Source organism: Typopeltis vanoorti, chromosome 2 (assembly GCF_054136105.1).
Source record: "Typopeltis vanoorti isolate ZY-2024b chromosome 2, IOZ_Tvanoo_1.0, whole genome shotgun sequence".
Classification (NCBI taxonomy): Eukaryota; Metazoa; Arthropoda; class Arachnida; order Uropygi; family Thelyphonidae; genus Typopeltis; species Typopeltis vanoorti.
This window is the reverse complement of record NC_143550.1, coordinates 168,549,793-168,558,910: the sequence shown is the minus strand read 5'-3', so window position 1 is coordinate 168,558,910 and position 9,118 is coordinate 168,549,793.

Here is a 9,118-nt window from a genome sequence, read left to right as displayed (position 1 = left end):
TGATTGATTGTGGAGCTGATCCAAGCTGTATGCTTGTCATTAAAGTCTCCAGCCATGATGATGGAGTCTGTGGAGTCAAGAATGGAGTCCAAGTCAGATACCAGTAATGGAATGCTGGGTGATTGTATACAGCAGGGGTCGGCAACCTTTTCAGACTCGGGGGCCACATTCAACTTTTATTTTGAATAATCGGGCCGCAAGCGTTTAGTTAAGCGAAAATAGTGAGTGAAAAAAAATACTTAAGTTATTAATTTTTATTATATCAATCTTATCCCCACTCATGTTAGATGTTATCCTTGTTTGATGTTATCCTCACTCATGATGACTCACACAGTTGATTCGCGCCAAGTTGCACGGGAATATCAAGAACTATATTAAAATATTATACCTATTATAATATGAATAACAAATTAAAATACATTTTTAATTTATTATTCATATTATAAAATGTATTATTTAAATAATTCAACATACGGGCCACATGCCATGTAAGTAGGGTCAACGTTTTATGGGCCGCCAAATATACACGTTTGGGCCGCCGGTTGTCGATCCCTGATATACAGCATAGATTTTGATACTGCCAGCATTGTTTGCATGAATTTCAATACCTGTTATCTCTAGGTTCTTGGTTTGCGGATTGGTCAGGACGTTGTGGCTCAGATAGTTCTTAATGCATACGGCTTTACCTCCTCCACTGGTGGTGAGTCTGTCTGTTTTGTACAATATGTAGCTTCGTAATTTAGGGTTATTAGCTGGTCTGAGATGTGAATCATTTACTTATATTATATCAGGATTGTATCTGCGAGTGAACTCTTGCAGTTCCAGGATTTTGTCTCAGTCCATTTGCGTTTGATAAGTTTATGAAGTTATGATAAGGGAGTTAGGTTTATATTTCCACGCAGTTATGATAAGGGAGTTAGCTTTATATTTCCTTTTATTCATGATTGGGGGCTGTCAGAGTTGAATGGGTAGCTTGCAGGAATTTCTTCGTGGAGGATGGCGTAGGATTTGTTTTGTTGAACTCCTAAAGCATGGTAGCTAGTGAGGCAGTTAGTACTGGTGTTAGGTTGGAGCTTGTGAGTTCGCTGGAGGAAGTATTCTTGGCTCGTGCAGCTTCGGCGTTGTTTTGGTACTGGTTTCAAGTTGTTTTCCTTCCTGAGTTGTCAAAGTAGAGATTGTTTGGACTGGAAGACGATCGGCACGGTTGGCTGAAGTGTCACTGCTGGGCGGTGAATGGGCAGCTTTTGTTGACCGGGGTTCTTTGGGTGTGCGACGCACCCTTTGTGGTTGGCGGGATGGGGACCTCCGCAGTTTGCGCACTTAGCCGGCGTAGATCTTGGCTTGGTGCATATGATGGTCTGGTGACCTTCTCCACATTTTAAGCACCTGAAGTTGGATAGCTTTTGGGCGTCCCCAAACTGCTGACATCTGTGGCACTGTCCTCCTGATGCTCTCTTTCTTAGAGGTTCCGTAGTAATTCTGAGGCCACAAATAGCAGTCAGTTCATATATCTTCTTCTGAGTGTTATCAATCTCCACAAGTACTAAAGGCATTGGCCTTTGTCAAACTTGAGCATCCTGCTCACTTTGATTGGGGTCAGGCTCTGGTTGCTTAGATCAGCGGAGATTTCTTCAGGGATGATTCCTTCTGTGACACCGCGTATCACCAAATTTAGTATCTTTTCGTTTGGTAAAACAAAGGTATAATAGGGAACATTTTTGTTGTCCAATAGCCTTTTCATCCGCCTATAGTCAGTGACAATAGCTGGCTGGATTTTGACTCCCTCATCTGAGGTTTTGCCCAGGAGTATGTGATGTTGTGCTCCCTGAGAGCTGATATGACAGAAGTCCATTTCTCCTTGTCCCGAAATATGACTGGGGGACCTTCTCAATTTGTCGGAGCGTCCTGTGTGTGAGTCCTCCTCCATAAGATCTTCTGTTGTTCTTCGCTGTTTGTTTGAATGCTTCCCTTTTGAGTTGTTATGGTGGGAGGTTTTAGGTGGCTGAACAGTAATGAATTCCGCTTCAGATTCCTCATCCTCTTTTTCTGGATCGTTTGTTTGGGCGTACAGGTTTAAATAACCCTCCAGTCACTCTCAAACTTTGTCATGATGAACTTTAGCACTTCTAGTGACTCCTCCTTGTTTAGAGTCCGGATCTGTTCCTTAATGCTCTCCATGCCGATGGGGCGTCTCCTGGAGTTATTTGAGGGCTGTGAAAGACTTGGTAATAAAGTAAGACGGTCAGCCTACAATTATATTCTGGCAGGCTTAAGGACCAGCCACAATCCCGTTGACTGGAACAGTCAACTAGCAGAGATCGAGAAGCGGAGTTGTGGGAGGAGACCGTGAAACTGCTTGGCTCAGCTCGAATTTCCTACCTCCCTAAAACCATACATCCACCACTGATCATCAATTCAGGGTAGAGCCTACGCGGTCATTGACCTCATACACATTTCGTGTATAGGGATAAATAGTAGGAATTTAGGCAGGGGTAGAGCCAGTGTAATGCAAGATTTACGGAAAACCTCTGTAAATTGTCTGTTCACGTCTATCCGCATCCAGATCTATCCCTCATTTACCATTCCCACGAAATAGTCCTTATAAGGACTGGCTTAAAGGGGCGAAGCAAGAATGCTTTCATATTCCCCGTTATCTGTAGAGGACAGTGTAGGGATAAGGTGTTATTGAGCTATTAAAGCTCTGATCATGGCAGAAGGGTAACAGCAATAGCCGAGCCTCAGTTATAACTTCATTGGCTACAGCATTGCCATCCAGTACCCTCCAAGGGTATTAATCACCGCATCTCCCTATCAGGGTGACCACTCAGCAAAAATATTTCGTACCAACTTATGCAAGAAAAAGGTACTAAATCTGAAAAAAAAAGTACTAGATTTTTATTTGCTTTCGTTTCACTCTGTTCTGGGCATTTTATCACATTGTCACTACCTTATTATCATAGATGAACTCGATGCAAAACCTCTAAATTAATACATGTACGACAAAAATGAAAAGAAAAAAGTCAAAACTCATCTCACTGTAGTTATCTATGAGTCCGAGAGCTGCAGTTGTCAATTATCATAGCAGAAGTCCCAGTTGTAATTCTAGCACTTAATTTAATTTAATTTTAATTTTATTATTTTAAATTAATTTTATTAATTTAATATATAATTTTTAGTGTTTAAAATAATATAATGCATATTGTTTAGTGTTTAAAATAATATAACATTAAATTTTAAGTTATTTAATATGCTGTTTACATATATACAGGGAAGCCCATTCATAAGAAAAACACTGGAAGTATTTATTCATTATTTTTAGCAGATTTTGCTAAATTAATTCACTCTTCAAAAATAGTAAAGTCTGTAGCTGATGAAAGTTTCAATTTTTCTTTTGTCCAAAGGAGTCCATTCATCATGGGAGTTTGTAGTTGATTTCATATTTTATTCTTATTTATTGTCACTGCTGAAAATATTCTTTCAGTTGCTGCTGATGAATGAGGGAGGCACTGTTCTCTATCAGTACAGCTTTAACTAATGTTTTTAAATTAGGGAACATTTGTTCTTCTACAGCATTTTTGATTTCAAAAACTTTATTCCAAAAAAAACTTTTTTCAAATGCTTCTACAGTCTTCAGTAGTTGCCATTCTCTATCAAGCTCTTCGTAACGCCCCTAGATATACATTTCTATGTCTAAAAACTGCCCATTGTCGGTTGGATTTATCTTTTCAATGGGGTCCAATTTACGCCGTGCATCAATAAAAGGTGGTTACTCATATTAAAATATTTAATTTTCCCACTTGTTTTAATTGCTGTAGTGATCTTATGATGCGCGGGAGAGGTGTTTGAATAACAAAGAATATATTTTCATTAGCTAATACCAGTCGGATTGTGTGAGTATGGGTTCGGGGGTTGGAAAGAGAAGGTTAGCGAACAGTGAGAAGGGGAGAAAAAAAAAAGAGAGAAATCATGCTTGTGTCACTGAATGTGACATATGGGGAGGTGGGAGAAGAGAAAACTATTAAACTCATATGTCTAACTCTCATGTTATTATTATCATTATTCGGAAGGGAAAAGTACTAGACCTGTTGGTGAACGTACTAGAACACTAAAAATTTATAAAAAGTACTAGATAGATAGATGTGGTCACCCTGCTAATAATTTGTGAGTTCAACAAATCTTCATCATCGGCCTGTAGAGTAAGATAGGCTGAGAGTCAGCAGATAGTAGGAGAGGAAATAAAGATAGAGTGCATAGTGGTAGGGTAGGTTAAAGAGGCCTCAGTTGACCTGTTTTAGCTGTTTGCCCCCCCGGGAGCGTTTCTAAAACGGTCGTTGATTTTTCACTTTACAAAAAAGGAAAAATCCTGAAAAGGAAAACATGTAACAAACAGAAAGTGTAACATAAGTATCGAGAAAGCCAAAGGAATGGAAAACTAAATTTAGAGGTGGAGGAAGGATCTGGCCCGAGTGATGCAGCTCACAAGGAACTGCACCGCCTCGCTGTAAGCCTTCGCCGCTCGGGTTCTCAGGTCCTCCCCCACCTGTGATAGCTGAAACCGGTGAAGCTGTGTACACAAACCCCACAAGGTGGTTACTGTGTCTTTCTTTTGTTGTGGGCAGTTATTATTCTTTTGGCCACCTCACTTCCCTTGGCCATGTCTAGTTTGCAGAGAGCTATGAAGAACGCCGAAGCTGCCTCCTCGTCTAAATCCTGGGCTACCTCTACTTGCTCAGGGGTGATTTTGCTGATGTCATCAACGAAAATGTCACCCCATTTTGCACTGACGATGTCAGATCCATGTTCTCCTGTGAGGAGGAATTCAGGTTCTCCTATTTTTTTTATCGCTTCTTTGAATTTTTCCGCCATCCCTGGGATACTTCTGATGAGATGGCTGAGAGTCTCCCCTGCTTTCGCGTGAGGGACTTCTGGGTGGGCGGTCTCAGATACTTTTGCTGTTTTGGACGTTACCAACTCTTCTTTCTGTGGGCTTAATGGCCGTTTGGAGGTGTTGGTGTTCACCTCCATCTTTCCTTCTTCCCCGTCTATGTCTGTATTAGTATCTATGTTGGAATTGATGGTTTCAATAGCGACTGTTTCTTCTTGTTGGATTTTACTGCTTGTGGAAGTTTTTTTCCCCTTTCGGTTTTTCTTAGACGTGGAGGTATGGATTTCTGTTATATCAGGAGCAGCCTCGAAAGGAGGAGAAGCTTCCTGTGGTGTGTCATTTCCATTGCTTGGTGGAGTTGCTGGCGTGATTGCATCACCCATCCTCTCAGCAAGGGTTCTGGATGGGCATGTGTCCACTTTGTGGTCAATGACCCCACATTTCAGGCAAGCTGACTCACAGTTTTCTTGGTTGTGGCCTGCTTTGAGGCAGTAATTACATTTCACTCTAGGACAGTCCGCCCCAAGGTGAGTGAAAGCACCACATCTAAAACATTGTTTTTTTACACCAGGGTAATTTATCATTACTCTGGCGGATCCAATCATAAGGAAGTTGGGAACGGGCGTTTTCATCTCGAGGGAGATGTGGACTTCACCCGACTTCCATTTGGGGTTTTCTGCGTCATTTAGGACTTCCACCTTGTGTATAACGCCCCATTTACCGAATATTTCGTGGATGATCTTTACATCCGTTTCAATATATTCTAAAGGGAATCTGGGGATTCGAAGTAGTTTGGTAATGCTCCCTACCAAAAATGGAACTATTGTTTTTCCATTACATTCGAATCCTGCAAGTAGTTTGTCGCTTGTTTGCTCACTCCTTACTACTACTTGGAAGCGGCCACCACCAAAGGGAGTAAACCAAAAATCTGCTCCGCGCCGACGCTTTCGATGAGGGCTTTGGCCAAACATCGAGGTCGTAGATCAGCTTCCACTTCGATTCCAAGGGTTCGCGTACGCGGCAAAGCCATGCTGGTGAGGGGGGGGGGCTAAGCTATTCCCCCCACCGAGTGTGTTGTTCTTGCCCCAGTCTGGGGTTTATTCTGTATCTGCTGCTGTAGTTTATTATCAAGTGCCTCTATGAGACGCTTTGCCGATAATAACTGAGCTAACATATACTATACTACAATTTGCGCTTAGCTAAACAATTTGCTAATCACTTATGAGGAAAGTTCACAAAAATGAACTACACACTTGATCTAAGCCAAAAGGCCAAGAAGATGTGGTCACCCTGCTCCCTATCTTCTCTTGTCCCACGATGTCCCACGAAACATGCAAGTATTGCTTAAATAAGTATTGCAGTATGTGATATTTCGAATGGTGTCGCAATGGCCTCCAAAGACTTCGAATAATTCTGAATTCTAAGATTAGAAATGCATTACGGCCTTAAAAATCTTTAGAAAAACTTTCAAAATAAAATTCTTAATATTTAAACCACAACTTCAAATCGGCAAAAACTTAATTAATGCGAATATATTGAAGTTTAAAAGAGTTCGAATTATGATGGCAAAAATAAACAACTGATTATTAATGTTTTATAATTAGGAAATAACGAAAACAGAATTAGTTTCTCTGAAATTTAAAAGGCAAAATTTTGCATTTGTGTAAAATTTGCATTTTTTTATTATTTTTTATTTTTTTTAATTGTGGCACTTGATGATGGAAACTAAACCTGATATTTTGATAAAGGAAATGGTTTAAAAGGTCCAAAGAAAAGTGCCATTTAAAGATCACTCTCACGATAATTAAAGAAGTGTATTTTGTGAAACTACCATAATAGACATGTTTAATGTTAATTTTTAATGTTATTTAATGTTACATGTTATTGGCTCCCTCAGAGCCAATAACAAGTAGACCATTCCTGATGAGGGATCTGACTGTTCTCTATCAGGCGGTTATGCTTCCACCAAAAATGTGTCCGGCCCAGATATTCTACCTACGGATTCTTTTTTACCACCATTCGACACCGGCACTTCCAGCAGCTCTTCCAGCTGTCAATCGGAATTCCCGTAAATCTCCTTTATTTATAAACCCACCTTCCTATGAAGGTGGGTTTATAAATAAAGCATCTCCATTGCATCTCCACAAGCTTTCAGCACACCTCTTCTAGATGTAAACCCGCCTTTCTATGAAGAGGTTGTGGGCAAAATAACTATTTTGGCATACAACTCTCATTAACGCATTGCATGGATATTTGTAACGAAGACTTGCCACATTCTCTCCAGTTTTATCAAGGCGAGTTCAAATTGCTTAAGGAATCATAGTGAGGCATGTTCAGCAAAGTGGTATTATTTTGAATGTATATGAGTACTGGTGTATAAGTAATGTGAGTGATTTAAATGCTAAAAAATTACCAATGATGGCATTTCAATGTCTTTCGACAGCATTCATTAATCTTACCTTGACTTTCTTTCATTTGCAGGGATGTAAGATTGTGTACTCATGCGATCTACTGGTGTCCACACTGTAGAATGCATTGAATCATCTAAATGTGATGCATCTATCAGCTTTCCACTTTCCAGGTACCGCAACAAAAACTCGGGGCCCATAGCAGGAAAAACAGTTAGCATCTGTTTACTTCTCCACCATCAAACTTGGCAGTTCAGATAATGCACACTGACCTAAGGCATTGATTTGAAACAGGATATGTGTAGTAGCATGGCCTTCTTCCACCCGATGTAATGACCTTCTAACAAGACATGTGCCAGACTTCTTTTTCTTCTCCTTATCGGATATATTTTTATGTCCCCCCCCCTAACCAACGGGTTCGTCCTGCTTGTTTCTCTGAAACACTGAGTCCCACATTGACAGAGTATGTTGTAGACACCTGGGAAGGAGGAAGGATCCTGGTGGTCTTTGATTCGTCTCAACAAGGTGGTAACTCTTGTTTAGAGGTTTACAAACTGTTCTAATTTTGTGTTGTGTTTAGGAAGGAACCGAGTTTATCCATTATACCTTTCATGTACGGTGAAGGTGTGCGTGTGTGTTGTCTGGCTATTGTAGGAAGTGAGGTTTGTTTTTCTCACAACGTCTTCAATACAAAGAGGTTGTGAGAAAAACAACTATTTGTAGAATACGTACAACTCTCGTTAAACATTGTTTAGATATGTGTAGGACTCGTGAGGTTATCTCTATTCTCATCCACTTGAAAGTGTGTGCAATTTTCATTGCCTATTGTTATGTTGCTTGTAACTTATCAAATTCCTTTGATACATATATATAAATCATTATCACATGCTTTTTATTCTCACAAAAGGAGTAGGCGAAACTTGTTTGGCTCTGATGAGTGGAGGCCGATAAAATTCAGAAAAGTGGAAATGCTGTTGGTTGGTTTCTTTTTAAATGACACAAAAGTATTGATGTGTTTAAAGGATAGTTCATTAGTGTTTGGAACATAAAAACTTGAGCAGATTTTACGCAGTGATTTGACATGTTTCTGGTTATTCTAGTTAACTGTGGAATGTTGTAGGTGTTTTTATGTATCCTGTGTTACTTCATTGTAGTGCGTATCTATTAGCGATGTATTTGCTTTCGGATGATTCATGCAACTCTTCCGATTCGTATAAACTACTGTCAATTTCCAAACTGTCATGGGTAACGGTGATTTCTGAAGATGATGATGATGATGTGTGCACAACTGTGGACACGATGTTTTGACTGCCTAACGTGTCAGTCGTGATGGGATTTTGTTCCACTGTTATAAAAGTCAGTAATTTGATATTACATGACGAATAATTCTTTAGCGAGTTAGTTGACACATACTTCTACTTTGGATACTGTCAAGTGTTCTTCAGTTCAAATATAATGCTCCTCGTAGTGTTCAAGGGCGATTCATTGAAGCATGAGTGTCATCTTTCCATCTCCTTACGTATAAGCATAACATCACGGGGAGTTGAATTCAACTAAACTTCCTGAAAACAGACTCTACTTTCAGGAATCAAACTCCTTGATAGCCACAGTCCCATTAGTAAAAATTATCTATCAACCAATTTTCTAGAAGGAAATTTTAAAAAAAAGCTAAATCGAATACCAGTATTTAGTATACAGTACTAAAAACTTATGACAAGCATCTGATTTTGCTCTATCACTGTTTACACAAACAAGATAAATTAAGTTTATAAAAATGTTAATCTGAGATGAGGTACTTTAGCTCAAAATAACTTTTTGAAGGTCG